This window comes from Macrotis lagotis, chromosome 2 (assembly GCF_037893015.1).
Source record: "Macrotis lagotis isolate mMagLag1 chromosome 2, bilby.v1.9.chrom.fasta, whole genome shotgun sequence".
Classification (NCBI taxonomy): Eukaryota; Metazoa; Chordata; class Mammalia; order Peramelemorphia; family Peramelidae; genus Macrotis; species Macrotis lagotis.
In genome coordinates this window covers 227634569-227650334 of record NC_133659.1, presented here as the reverse complement: position 1 = coordinate 227650334, position 15766 = coordinate 227634569, and the positions used below count along the sequence as shown (strand labels likewise).

The following is a 15766-nucleotide window of genomic DNA, read 5'->3' as shown; positions in this document are numbered from 1 at the left end:
TGTGGGTCTAAGGTGTGTCAAAGCATTTCTCTGTTAAAGAGGTACCTTCCTATTCCTCTATTTGAGAGACTCTGGGCATGAACCAAACCTAAACTTTTAAAGTGATTTTTCCCAAAATAGTGGAATGGGGTGGGAGAAAAAGAACCTAACCTCTTTCATTTGAGGCTAGACTTTTCTAGGACAGTTACCATATTCACTGGCCCAGAGGTGAAAGAGATCCCTTATTGAAGCAAGGTAGGGCACAGCCCTATATGCCTTTGGATTCAGCTGTAATTTTTATTACTCATTTTTAGACTACTCCGTGCTCTTGCCCCAACTCCGTCCTATCTGCCCCCATTTCTTCATTCTTGACCCTTTCTCCTTCCTGTTTTTCTCTCCCCATCCTATTATTCCCTTCTACCCGCCCCCCCCCCCCCACTTGGATCCCTCCAGTTTCTCTTCTCCTTCCTTTTTCCTTCCCCTGTCTCAGTTCCTCTTGTCTCCTTTCCCCACTCTGTCTTATTGCTTCCCTTCTGTTTTTGCTTCTTATTTACTTATATCCAAGGAGGAAAATAAGAGACAGAAGTTAACACCTCCCCATATTACAAATAGGGAAACTGAAGCCCAGAGGGATCTGTGCCAATGGGAGAAGTGGGCAAAAAGCCCAGGCGTAGCCCCATGCCAAGGGGTGTAGGAGGTTCCCTGCCTAGGGCTATTGGTAAAAAAAAATCCAGTAAAGCAAATGTCCTGACTTTCTGGGAACTCTGCATCCCAAGGATTGCCAGCAGGGGGTGTTCTTATGTCAATGATGCCATACTCCTCGGGCAGGACTCCAGTAGGGGACACAGAGTAGGCATGAAGAAGACTGTGCCACACCCCTGTAGGAACTGGGCTTCAATCCCAGAATTTCCCTGACTTTAATAAAGTAGCCCCTCCTTTTCTCTCTCCCTCTCTCCTTACCTAGGCCACTTATGCCAAAGCTGTTACAAGGAAACTGTTAATGTTCAGGCCTATTAACTGTTCTCTTTTCTTCTTTCTGGTAGTTCATTTGAATTGTTTCCCTTCTTTTTCTGCTTGACTTCAGTTTATCAGTAGTAACTTGCTCTTAGATCTTGTTCTCATTCAACCGAAATGAATCCGGATCCATTCCTTCTCCCAAAAGGGGATGGCACATTTGCTAGGAAACATTGAAAAGACTGGTACTCTCAGAAAAAAAGAATAGCAACTATCAGTCCACTAACTAGTCATATTCATTCCTATCCTATCCTGAATCTACTTCCCCTTCTTCAACTCATCCATTTTACCTAGAAGTATGCCCTTGAAAAACTCTATCCATAAGTTGGGTATATAGAAATATGCCCCATGTACTTAGCAAAGTTTAGGAGAGGCTGCCCTTTAGAGCCAATGAGATTTGTGTAGTCTTACAAACTTGGAGTTCTAAGAAGACTTGGATTCTAATCTCACCTCATATGCTTACTGGATATGTGAGCCTGGATATCTCAAACTCAATTTCTTGGGGGTTTTTTTGTGAGTTTTTTTTTTTAGGTTTTTGCAAGGCAGTGGGGTTAAGTGGCTTGCCGAAGGCCATACAGCTAGGTAATTATTAAGTGTCTGAGGTCTGATTTGAACTCAGGTACTCCTGACTCCAGGGCCGGTGCTCTATCCACTGCACCACCTACTTGCCCCACAAACTCAATTTCTTAACTGTAAAATGGGGATAATAGTATCTATTTCATAATATTATTATTGGGTCAAATGTGGTAATATAAGTAAAGAACTTTAAAAATCTTAAGGTACTTTATAAATACCATCAATTATGACAGAAAAAATGTAGAGTCAGAAAAGTAGGTTTGAATCCTTGGAGTTTGTTTGTTTTTTTTTTTTACTTATTAACTATTTGATCCTGGACAATTCACTTTCATTTTTCAAGGTCTTGTTTTAATTTATAAAAATGAGGAAATTGGATTACTAGCTGAACTCTGGGACCTAACAAATGTTATTCTGTGACTCCATGAATGATTTCTCCATTTCTTTAAGTTATATAGGACCTGGTCACTGGGAGAGAAGGAAAAATCCATCCTTCTAGTCCTGTTTCCCCCTTAATGTATAACCCTAAGATGACATTGAGGGAGCCTGCCTTTTTCAAATTTTTCTAGGGTGAGAGCAGAGAAGGAGCATCTGAACTCTTGGACACTGCCCAATAGTTTGACGTCACAGGAGTCTGAATTGGCCAACAGAAGTCAGTTCTCTTCTGTTGCTAGAATCAAAATAGCAGCTAGAATTTGCTTTACCCCATCTTCAGAGAGTCTTTCTAGATCAATCAGAGAACTGGTCACATCTTCCAATTTATACTCAGCCAAGCTGAAACTCCAATCACTGTCAGGGACTTACCCTTCCCTTAATATTCTTTTCCTTAATAATGGGAATGACTAATCTTATTTAACCTTTAACTTATTGATGGATCTGTTCAATTCTTATTCCTTAATTAGCTGTATTAATGAAGAACTCTGATCTTTCAATGGAGAGAAAGCAATAGAGAGAAGACCAATCCAGAGAGGAGACCTAAGGGAGAAGCAACAAAAGCACTTAGCATGTGTAATTAATGGAAAGAACCTTAGATTTGGAGTCAAAAGAACTGGGCTGGAATCTTGGCTCTGCTATAGCTTTGTGACTTGATGCAAGTTACTTTCCCTCTCCCAGATTATTTCCTCATCTATAAAATCAGATCTTTTGATTCTAAAGCCTCCTCTAACTTTAAGTCCTTTTATCTTGTGAGCATTGACTGTATAATCAATACTGTCTGATGAGTTCAAATATATATAAATCATTAAAGAAACCACATATAAATAGGTACCTTCTCCAAAAATTTATAGTTCTTATATACAAGGAGATAGCTAGCTGATGCAGTAGATAGAGCCCTGGACTTGAAGTCAAGAATACCTTTAATCAAATCTACCTCAGGTCCTGCTAACTTTTAAGTTGTGTGAACCTGGGCAAGAAACAGCCTCTATTTACCTCAGTTTCCTCATCTATAAAATGGAGATAATAATAATAGTATCTACCTAGAAGGATTATTGTAAGGATCAAGTGAGATACTATTTGTAAAGCACTCAACAGTGCCTGGAATATAGCTGGCATTATATAAATATTTTTTCTCTCTTCCCTCCCCCCCCCCCACTTCCCTTCCCTTCTCCCTTTCCCTTCCCTTGCCTTCCCTTGCCTTCCTTTGCCTTCCCTCCCCTTCCCAACACTATGGAAAAAAGTGAAAGATGTGATCTAGTAACAGAGACAAAATAGACAAGATGTAATAATAAAGTAATGGAACTTTTAATAAAACTGCCAAGCTATTTATACATTCCAGTGAAGCTGGGTAAACTGTTCAACTAAATCAAAGTTTTATCCTCTGCTCTAAGTACCCATTTCCTGCTCTGGTTAGTTAAATCTACCTGTCAGATATTCTGAGTGATTTCTTTAGTTTCAATCTTGCACCTTAGAGACCAGACTCTGGGGCATTTAGGAATACCAAGCAGTGTAAGATTGGATCGGAAAGAACCTTTTAAAGTGGGATTTGGATGATATGGGTGAAGGTGAGTCATTGGGTGGCCTGAGTAATCCTGGTAGAGGTACTTATGGCTGTGACTGCCTACTAGGGTGATTAGATAGTAAACTTTAAGTGGGCATTCAACAACTAGAGACAGAGGTGAATGTGCTTTTTTTCTGTGTCCCTTAAGGATATGGTAGTACATATTTGTAATTCCCTACTACTGAAGGGCTAAGGATGGTGGATCTCTTGAGTACTGGAATTCTGAGCTGCAGGAGCTAAGTCAATTAGGTGTCCATGCTAAGTCCATCAAAAATATGCTAAGCCCACTGAAACTCAGGGCTCCCAGGTGCCAGAGGAGACATGATCAGAAATAGAGCAGGTCAAACCTTCTATGTTAATCAATGGTGGGATAAGTAATGAGTAATTGTTGCACTTCTAGGTAGTGAGATAGGACTCAGTCTCAAAAAAGAACCCCTCCTCCCCAGTAAAAACAAATAAACAGAACAAAAAAAAGCAACATCCTAAAGATGACAAATGATATAAATTTTGGTTGAGTTGTAAAATTCTTGTTTTGGGAGTGGTAATGATCTTCAGGTTAACCAGTTGTAATTGGACTGCTTCACCCACTATCACATGGGAATTTTGGAACTAAGAATTGCCCTAAATGAAATGTTTTGGAACTTTTTATATGCCACCTAGAAGAATATTGGGAACTTTGTGAAACATGTGGACTTTGTTGGGATTCTTTTATGTAAAGCACTTGGAGAAGCATTTGAAAGGACAGTACTTGATTGTCCCCAGAAACCCAGAGATCTTTTGGAAATGGGGTTATGGGCAAATGCATTCTGGCTATAGAGAGAGACCAACACACCACACACACACACACACACACACACACACACACACACACTTTCCTGTCTGTCTCTCTTTTTGTCTTTCTGTTTCTACCTCTTTCTCTGTCCGTGGTCTCTCTCTTAATCCAACTTATAATAAGTAGTAGTTGAGGGACTCCACTACTGTGTAGACCCCAGGAGCCCTCCCAAACCCAGGCCTTAATAGTCACTTCCTTGTATAGGGCAGTTAGAGCACATTTACTGGAATAGAGGAGGCTCTGGCTGCCTCTTTTGTTTTGTATCTCTCCATTCCTTGAATGCAAATAATTCTAAGCTGGATATCACTGTCTCAGTGTGGACACTCCATTGGCTTAGTCCACTGCAGCTGAGACTCAGCCTCACTATGATAAACCATCTAAGTTTTTTTTCTTAAAAGATATTGAAATTATTTTCAAGATTTAATTGGTTCAGTATGACCAAAGGGCATGCTGATTAATCCAGCAATACTATTACTGGGCCTATACCCTGAAGAGATGATGAAAAAGGGTAAAAACATCATTTGTACAAAAATATTCATAGCAGCCCTGTTTGTGGTGGCAAAGAATTGGAAATCAAGTAAATGTCCTTCAATTGGGGAATGACTTAGCAAACTGTGGTATATGTATTCCATGGAACACTATTGTTCTATTAGAAACCAGGAGGGACTGGACTTCAGGGAAGCCTGGAGGGATTTGCATGAACTGATGCTGAGTGAGATGAGCAGAACCAGAAAAACACTGTACACCCTAACAGCAACATGGGGGCAATGATCAACCTTGATGGACTTGCTCATTCCATCAATGCAACAACAATCAGGGACAATATGGGACTGTCTGCAATGGAGAATACCATCTGTATTCAGAGAAAGAATTGTGGAGTTTGAACAAAGACCAAGGACTATTACCTTTAATTTAGAAAAAAAAAACCCTGATATCTTATTATCTGATCTTGCTATCTCTTTTACTTTATGTTTCTTCCTTAAGGATATGATTTCTCTCTTATCACATTCAATTTGGATCAATGTATACCATGGAAACAAAGTAAAGACTGACAAATTGCCTTCTGTAGGGGGTGGGGGGAGGGAAGTAAGATTAGGGGGGAAATTGTAAAACTCAAAATAAGTAAAATCTTAAAAAAAGATTTAATTGGTTCAGGAGAGTAAAGTTTAGATTATTGATGTAGCTCCTGGTCATCCAAATATAAAAAAGTCAAGGTCTATGAAGCTCCAGAGATTCTCTTAGACTTTACAGGAAGACCACCCTCACTAATACAAAGAGAGGGAAGCTATATTCAACTACTCAAGATTATAGCCTTGCTGAATATAATATTTCCTGTACTAATTGTCTTTCCTCTACTATGGCTAAGTAAAGTTTTGTTTGATTAAACATTCTCTGAATGTCTCATTTTGTTCCAAACTTGAATTTGAGGTACCAGATTGACTTGGATTAAACCTGTTCTACTTCAGTTGAAATATGGCATTGAAAATTCTGAACTATGAAATGACTGGAGACTAGCAAGTTAATAAGCTCATTAATAAGAAGAGATCCTTTTGAGTGAAGAGTAGGTTAGAAAAGGGAAAGTCAAAAAGTCTTTTTCTGGAGACAGAAAGACCAAAAGTGAGATAAGAAGTTAAGAAAGGCCTAAATTTGGGTGATGGCAGTGAGGGGGTGGGGCAGAGAAGAAAGAACTTCTAAAAGAAGAATGGAATGAAGAAAGTGGAGATCAGAGGTACACAAAGACTTTACCATTCATAATTTTATTTACGACTGGCCTAAGCAAAAGTTTCTATAAGTTTGAAGACATGGGATAGAAGGACAGAATGACTTAAATGATAAGGGGCAAGAAGTAAAGGGGTAGGGGCAGCTAGGTGGCACAGTGGATAGAGCACTGGCCCTGGTCAGGAGTACCTGAGTTCAAATCCAGCCTCAGACACTTAATAATTACCTAGCTGTATGGCCTTGGGCAAGCCACTTAACCCCATTGCCTTGCCAAAAAAATAAATTAATTAAATAAATAAATAAATAAAAGTAGAGGGGTAGCTTCATGCCCCCCCAAAATACAGAATTATAGAATAGCAGATTTGGCAGAAACCTCCAAGGTCACTTAGTTCAATGATATCTGCTTAGTTCAGAATGATATCTGCTGTACAACAACCAATGATTTGGTATCCAGTCTCTGAAGAAAAAGAGAACCCCTTACATTCAGAGGCAGTTGATTATTTAGGAGGTCCACTGAGGAGGGGCAATTAACATGGTATCTGTTCTCAACAGCAGTATCTGTAACCACAGGGCAGAAAAACAAGGGCCCAAAAGATTTCAGAATGGAAAGAGATCTTGGAGATCATGTGGTCTAAACTCCTTATTTTGCAGAGTAACCTAAGGCCTAGAGAAGAGAAATAATTTGCTCAAGTTCAGATAAAGGTCATGTGATTTATTTAGAGATATATAATCAGATAAGTGTTAATCACTAATACTTGGTCCATTGATTTACTTTCCTTCTTCTATTCAGTTGTACACAAACAATGGAGAACTAGTCTGTCCATACTTGGGGCTTCCTAAAACAACATAGGAGAGTTAGTTTTATGATCAGATGTTATTATTGTTCAGGTATTGAAGATATATCTGACTGTTTGTGATCCCATTTGGAATTTTCTTGGCAAAGTAACTGAAGTGGTTTGCTATTTTCCACTCTAGTTCATTTACAGATGAGGAAACTGAGGCAATTAGAAGTTAAGTAACTTGCCCAGGGATAAACCACTAGCAATTTTCTGAGGTCAGGTTTGAACTCAAGACTTCCTGACTCCAGGCTGGCACCCTATCCACTATGCCACCAGAAGGCAACCCTAAATCCCACTTCTGCTTTCTGCTCCTTTGATTTTGGGAAAGTCACCTGACTTTTGGGGCTTCAGTTTCCTCATTCATAAAACGAGTTAGACTGGTTGTCCACTAAGATATCTTCCAATTCTAGATTTATGATCCTTTGAATACTACTTCTCTGCTTCCTCCCCTAATTAGGAGAATTCTATTTGGCAAAGTCAACCTTGCTGCATACTCCACAGGACTCTTCTGAGGATCTTGATTCCAAGATGAGACAGGAATTGGGAGTTATGACATTCAAGCTTAGATCACAATGCCTGGGGGTTTGATCAGCCAATAGACATCCTAAGAAATATTTCCTATTGAGAAGTCTATGAATCTATGTTTTAACTCTTTACCAGTCCAGTTCTTAGTCCTAATGTTTAGAAAAAAACTATATAGCTGACTTTTACTCAAGAAGCCACTAGATGGAGACTTTTTTATCTGACTTGATGGATGAAAGAGGAGGGATGTATGCTTCTTGGGTAAAGTTGAGGACATAAGCTGGAAGATTGCTGAAAAGCAGGAAGATCATGAAAAAGATATCTAGGAGCTGAGAAAATAAGTGTAGGTGTGGGAGGTGGGGATTGATATAGAGGTCATTTCCCAGGGTGCCTACCTTTCTTTCAAATTTCCTTTTAGAGGGATGGTGATCTTTATTTTCCTTCCCTATGGTTCCAGACACTTCTTTGGAGAACAGACACCATGTCTTCTCAGTGGATCTCCTAAATGATTACAAAAGTGGAATGGGCTACCTCAGAGTACAGGGGACTTTCTTCATCAGAGACTGGATGCCAACTCACTGGATATTGCAGGGAGGTTGTATAGAAATATGTTGAACTAAGTGATCTATGAGTTTCCTACAAACCCTGATATTCTGTATTTCTGTGGTCATGAATCTATCCCTTTACTTCTTGAACCATACCCTAAAAGGGAGGAATTCAGATCAAAACTTCCTACTCCCCTCCCCATGTTCTCATACTTATTTAAACTTTAGCTAAACAAAATTATGTATGTAATAAAATCCTATCCCATGACCTGGTTTCCTGGACATATTACGAGACTATTTGGAAGACAGTGACCACCCAGAAGAAGCAAAGAGAAAAAACTCCAAGAATTCATAACCCCTCCAAATGCTACAGAAAATGACAACAAGGGAAGTCTATGACTCTCAGTTTCCTCTTTTGTGAAAGGATAAAATGATTTCTAAGTCTCTTCTTGTGCTAAAATATTTTGGGATTCTGGTGTTTCTGGTCAAGCTTTAGCTCTCTACTAAGAGTCTGCTGAGAGCTATATCTGTGATATTACCAAAGGGTTATAAAGGTATTTGCTGATCCAGTTCCTCTATGCTATAGAGGGAAGGAAACCCACAAAAGAAGTAGTGCATGGCAGGGCAGAGAATATCTGGAAACCAGGCAGCAAGAGATGAGGATTTCATAATTCTCAACTAGTTAATCATCATAAGTTTAAAGTGAGTTCTCTCATAGAGGGAACCCAACCCTGAACCATAAAACTTAGTCTAAAAAAAGACTTTAGAGTTTGTTTCAATGCCTGAAGAATTTTTGGCCTTTCTGAAAGAGTGCAGCCACTCCAGAAGTAAATAGGCCATGGTCCAGCACAGAAGTAGCCATGTCCATTAGCAGTCATTCCATCAGAAAAGCATTCAGCCATTTAACACAGATCCATCAGTTAACTTTGTGTGAACAGTCCTCAAGAAAGGGCATTGAAGACTATTGTGCTAGAGATGTAAATTGTCCTGGTCAGATGTATTCTGTACCCATGCACCTTATTACCATGGTATTTTCAGTTGTCCTTATTCTCCCTTATGGCCATTGTGTACTGGTGGGAGAATTCAACCATGCATAAAAGTGGAATATTGCATAATTATACTCCTTGCTCTGCCTTTTAAGTAAACACTTTTGTTAAGAGAAGTACAAATCAAAACAAAACTGAGGTTTTATCTCAAACCTACCAAATTAGAGAAGATAATAAAAGACAGATATAGTCAGTGTTGGAAGGAGTATAGGAAGACAGGTACACTAACATTAATGTTGGTTTAGTTGGGAATTTGAATGACCATTCTGGAAAGCAATTTGGAATTATAAACATAAAGGGACTAAAATGTCCCATTTGACTCAATACTAGACATATATCCCAAAGACATCGCTGAGAAAAAGAAAAGCTGCGTATACACCAAAATATTTATAATAGTACTTTTTGTCATAACAAATGACTAAAAACAAAGAGCTGACCAATGGGAAATGGTTAAACAAATTTTGATACTTGAATGTAGTAGAAGAAATAATGAACTCAATATATGGAAAGCATGGAAAGATATGTGAACTGAGTCAAAGTGAAATAAGCAATAACAGGAAAGCAATATAAAGTTAAATAAATTATAGGTAGAAATAGACAACAGTATTATAATGGCAAGGATGTGGGATGGGGGGAAAGTTAATCTTCCCCTCTCAGAATTAGATAAATCTAATCAAAAAATAAATAAGAAAGAAGTGAATAGAATTTTAGATAAGCTAGATATGATAGATATTTTGAGAGAACTGAATGGGAATAGAAAGGAATGCATGTTTTTTTTCTCAGTGATACCTGGTACCTTTACAAAATTTGACCATATATAATGGCATAAACAAGTTATAGTTAAAAGAAATATTAAATGCATATTTTTCAGATCATAATGCAATAAAAACTTAATTTAATAAAGGACAATGGAAACATAGAATAAAAACCAATTGGAGACTAATGAGTGGGTTAAAGAACAAGACAGAGAAACAATCAATAATTTCATTAAAAAGAATGACATCAATGAGACAATATATCCAGCAAAAGCAGCAATCAAAGGAAAATTTATATTTTTAAGTATTTTACATCAATAAAATAGATAAAAAGTAGACCAATGAATTGGGTATTTGATTTTTTTTAAGGTTTTTGCAAGGCAAATGGGATTAAGTGGCTTGCCCAAGGCCACACAGCTAGGTAATTTTAAGTGTCTAAGACTGGATTTGAACCCAGGTACTCCTAACTCCAGGGCTGGTGCTTTATCCACTGCACCACCTAGCTGCCCCTGGTATTTGATTTTTTTAAAAATCCTCAATTAAACACTAAGATGGCAATCATAAAAATTAAAAGTGAGATTAATAAAATTGACTGTAAAATAAAATATTGTATTAATAAATAAAACTAGGAGTTGGATGTATTAAAAAATAAAATAGAGTAAAATATTGGCTAATATGATTATAAAATAGAGAACAGAAAACCAAATCTCCAGTATTAAAAATGAAAAGGTTGAATATACCATAAATGAAGATAAACTCAAAGCAATTGTAAGGAATTATTTTGCCCAATTATATGCCAATGAATTTAATAATTTAAGTGAAATGGAAGAATATTTTAAAAAAATAAACTGCCTAGATTAACCAGAAAAGGAAATAGAATATCTAAATAAACTTATTTAGGAAAAGAAATTAAACAAGCCATAAATGATCTTCCTAAGGAAAAAGAACCAGGAGCAATTAAAATTACAGGTGAAGATCAATCAATTCCCATATTAAATAAAGTATTTGAAATATTAGGCAAAGAAGGGGTCCTTCCAAATTCCTTTTATGAAACAAATATAATATTGATACCTAAACCAGAAAGAGAAAAAACTGAAAAAGAAAAGTAATAGGCCACTTTCATTAATGAATATGAGTATAACTAAATAAAATATTAGCAGGAAATTACAACAATATATTACAAAGATTATACATTGTGACCAAGTGAGATTTATACCAGGAATGAAGGGTGGCTTAACATAAGGAAAACTGATATAGTTGATTATATCAATAATAAAAGTAATAAAATCATATGATTATATCAATTTCAACATTAATATTTATATCAATACTCATTCCTATTAAAAATACTTGAAAGTATAGGTATAAATAGATTTTCTTTAAATTGATAAGAAACATTTACCTAAAACCATCAGGAAACATTGTTTGTTATGGGGATAAGCTAGAAGACTACCCAGTAAGATCAGGTGTGAATCAAAGATGCCCATTGTCACCAATATTATTCAATATTCTATTGGAAATTCTAGTAATAGCAAAAGAGAAGAAAAAGAAATAGAAAGAATCAGAATAGAGAATGAGGAAATAAAGCTATCTCTTTTTGAAGATATGTTATGCTTGAAAAACCCTAAAGACTCAATCAAAAAACTTAGTTAAAACAATAATTTTAGCATAGTAGCAAGATATAAAGTAAATCCCATATGTTATCAGTTTTCTTATATATCACCCCCCCAAAAAACCCTACAAGGAGGGCAGCTAGATGTCGCAGTGTACCTGAGTTCAAATCTGACTTCAGACACTTAACAATTGCCTAGCTATTGACCTTGGGTAAGTCACTTAACCCCATTGCTTTAAATAAATAAAAAAAATTTAAACCTCTACAAGAAGAGATAGTAAGAGATACCCCATTTAAAATAATTGTTGACAGTATAAAATACCTGGGAGCGTATTTCCAAACCAAACTCAGGAATAGAAAAAATAGATAAAAAATAGATAAAAAATAATTTTATACAAATAAAATCAGATTTACAATCATTGGGAAAATATCAACTTTTCAAAGGTGCAGGGGTAATATAATAAAAATGGCAATTTAACCTAAATTTATATATACAATATATATTCAATGCTATCCTAATTAAATTTCCAAAAAATATATTTTACTGAGTTAGAAAAAATAATAAGAAAATTCCTTCAGAAGAACAAAGGTCAAGAATAGCAAAAGAACTAAAGGAATAATATAAAGGAAGGAGGTTTAACAGTACCAGATCTTAAATTATATTATATGGCAGTAATTATCAAAATTATCTAGTACTAGATGGAGCCAATTTGAAGGCATGAAGCTAGGAAACTCGAAAGTTTTGCTTGAAACTTTAAATGAAGCTTCTTATCAGACCCTAAAATAACTGAACCCACAAAAGAAACCCCCAGTGAAACAACTTTTCAGTTCAAGATATCTTGGAGGAACTTCAGAAAAGGTCTGTCTTGTGAGAGCAAAAGAGGAATACAGTCCAGTGTGGGAAGGGGAGAAAGGGTAGGAGAGGGTGGGGGGGAGGCTAGGTTGGGGTGGGGGTGGGGGGAGAAGAGCTGAGAAGCCACTGGGAGGTGCTTAGAATCCCAGCTCAGAGAGCCTCCATCTCAGCTTGGAAGGCAAAGTTCAAGCCCTAGCAAACTGGTGCAACAGGCAGGACAGGGTCAGGTTACCCTAACACAGGTAGGTGTTGCCTTGAGTTGCCAGAGCAGAAAGTCAGGGACCAGACTTCTGACTCCCAGGACTTAAAACTTGATACTATATCCCTGTGCCCCAGGAGTAGAGTTCAACTTTCAAAATGAGCAAAAAACCCAAAAGATCACTAACTATAGAAAGTTATTATACTGATAGGGAAGATAAAAATGCCATCTCAAAAGAGGAAAGCAGTGACAAAATGCTTACATGTGAAACCTTTCAAAGGAATTATGAATTGGTCTCAAATCCAAAAAGACTTCTTGGAAGAGCTCAAAAAGAATTTTAAAAACCACAGAAGAGAAGGAAAAATTGAAAAAAGAAATGATGTTCACACAGGAGGATTATGAAAAATTGACTGAAGAATACAACATCTTTAAAAAAGTAAAATTAACCAAATGGAAAAGGAAAACAACTCTTTTAAAATTAACCAAGTGAAAAAGGAAACACAAAAGATACCTGAAGAAAATAAAAACCTAAAAATTAGAATTGAATAAGTAGAAATTAATGACTTTATAAGACATCAAGATTCTATCAAACAAAACTGGAAGGGGAAAATAGAAGAAAATGTAAAGTACCTCTCAGGAAAAATGACAAATCTGGAAAATAGATCCAGAAGAGATCATTTATGAATTATTGGTCTACTTGAAAACTACATTCAAAAAAAAGGGTCTAGACAATATCTTACAGGAAATTATTAAGGAAAAACTGCCCTAACAACCTAGAACAAGAAAATAAAATAGTCCTTGAAAGAATTCATCAATCATCCTCCAGAAGAAGACCCAAAAATAAAAACTCTAAGGAAAATAGTAGCCAAATTTCTGAATTATCAACTAGAAGAGAAAATACTACAAGCAGCCCCAAAAAAGCAATTTAAATACCAGGAAACCACACTCAGTATTATGCAGGACTTATCAGCTTCAGTAACAAAGGATTGGAGGACTTTGGATTGCAACCAAGAATCAACTACCCTGTAAAATTTTGAGGGAAAAGATAGATTTTCAATGAAATAGAGGACTTTCAGACTTAGGAAAGAAAATTTGATCTTCAAATACTCAAGAAATGCATAAATGGAAAGAAAAATTATTAGTTAACTATTTATAGTTAACTATGCTGGAAGACAGTGCCTGTAACTCTTAAACATTTCTCTTAGGACAATTGAAAGGAGCATACTTAGACAGAGGGTGTGAGTATAAATTGATTATAATGTGATGATACTTATAACTCTTTAGAATTATATTTCTATTAGAGGGTAGCTAGGTGGTATAATGGATAGAACATTAGTCTTGAAGTCAAGAGGACAGGAGTTCAAATCCAGCCTCAGACATTTCCTAGCTGTGAGTAAGTCACTTAACCCTGATTATCTCACATCCAGGGCCATGTCCAGTCATCTTGATTTATATCTGGTCACTGGACCCAGATGACTCTGGAAGAGAAAATGAGACTGATGACTTAGCATAGCACCCCCTCACTCAAATCCAATTCATGTGTTTGTCTTAGCATTACCTCCCTGATGTCAGTGTCTTCTTTGAGAATGAAGGACAGGCATCATCATTTTTATTAGAAAAATTGAAAGGAGTATACTTAGAGAGTGTGAATATAAATTGAATGTGATGTGATAATATTTTTAACTCTTGAGAATTATATTTCTTTTAGGACAATTGAAAGGAATATACTTTGCAGGTATGGATATAAGACAGTATAAAACAATTAAGACATTAAAAATAATTATACTGGGAGAGGAAGGTGGAGGTATAAGAGGATAAATAACACTACACAAAGAGGCACAAAGAGCCTATTATACTAGAGGGAAAGAAATAAGGGTGTGTTCATTGAGTAAATTGATCTCAATATAATTTGGCTCAAAGAGAGGATAATATCGTTTTCCTAATTGGGTTCAGAAATTAGTTCTATCCTATAAGGAAGTAGAAGGGAAAGGGAAAAAGAAAGCAGAATGAGAGCCTGACCTAAGGGAGGGGAAAGAGAGGGGAAAAGTAAGAGGGGAAAGGAAGAAGAAAAGGGAAGAGGGCTGATTGAAGGAGGTGGTATTCAGAAACAAAACTATATGATAAAGGCTAAGAAATAGGCAGATCAGTGGAACAGAGTAGACATACAATTTATAGTAGCAAATGACTATAGTAATTTTTTTTAAAGAAAGATTTTATTTATTTTGAGTTTTACAATTTTCCCCCTATTCTTTCTTCCCCCACCCCACAGAAGGCAGTCTGTTAGTCTTTACATTCTTTCCATAAGTCGAATGTGATGAGAGAAAAATCATATTCTTAAGGAAGAAAAATAAAGTATAAGAGATGGCAAAATTACATAAGATAATTTTTTCCCCTAAATTGAAGGTAATAGTCTTTGGTCTTTGTTCAGACTCCACAACTCTTTCTCTGGATATAGATGGTATTCTCCATCACAGATAGCCCAAAATTGTCCCTGATTGTTGCATTGATGGAATGAGCAAGTCCATCAAGGTTGAAGATCACTTCCATGTTGCTGTAGGGTGTACAATGTTTTTCTGGTTCTGCTCATCTCACTCAGCATCAGTTCATGCAAATCCCTCCAGGCTTCCCTGAGTTCCCATCCCTCCTGGTTTTTAATAGAACAATAGTGTTCCATGACATACATATACCACAATTTGTTAAGCCATTCCCCAATTGAAGGACATTCACTTCATTTCCAATTCTTTGCCACCACAAACAGGGCTGCCATAAATATTTTTGTACAAGTGATGTTTTTACCCTTTTTCATCATCTCTTTAGGGTATAGACCCAGTAGTGGTAGTGCTGGATCAAAGGGTATGCACATTTTTGTTGCCCTTTGGGCATGATTCCAAATTGCTCTCCAGAAAGGTTGTGACTATAGTAATATTGTAAAGTATAAAGACAAGTTTTGTGGGATAAGAATCCATTATTTGGTAAAAATTATTGGGAAAACTAGAAAGTTATCTGGCAGAAATTGGGTATAGACCAATATTTTACACCATTTATCAAGATAAGGTCAAAGTGGATATATGACCTAAATATAAAGGGAGATATTACATGAAAATTTGAAAACAGGGAACATATTAACTATCATAGTTATGGACAGGAGAATAATTTATGAAGAAACAGGAGATAGAACAAATTGTGAGATATAAAATGGATAATTTCAATTACATTAAATTTAAAAGATTTTTACATAAATAAAACCATTGTAACCAAGATCAGAAGGAAAACAGAAAATAT

General features: G+C 36.4%; 1 long non-coding RNA gene across 1 annotated transcript; it reads left to right on the top strand.

Annotated features, from left to right (window-relative positions):
* Positions 1–7596: 7596 nt before the first annotated feature.
* LOC141511470 (uncharacterized) lies at positions 7597–8463 on the top strand. The gene is made up of 2 exons (XR_012475342.1): positions 7597–7817; positions 7932–8463. It is a non-coding gene; the product is annotated as an uncharacterized LOC141511470 (long non-coding RNA).
* The last annotated feature ends 7303 nt before the right edge of the window (positions 8464–15766 follow it).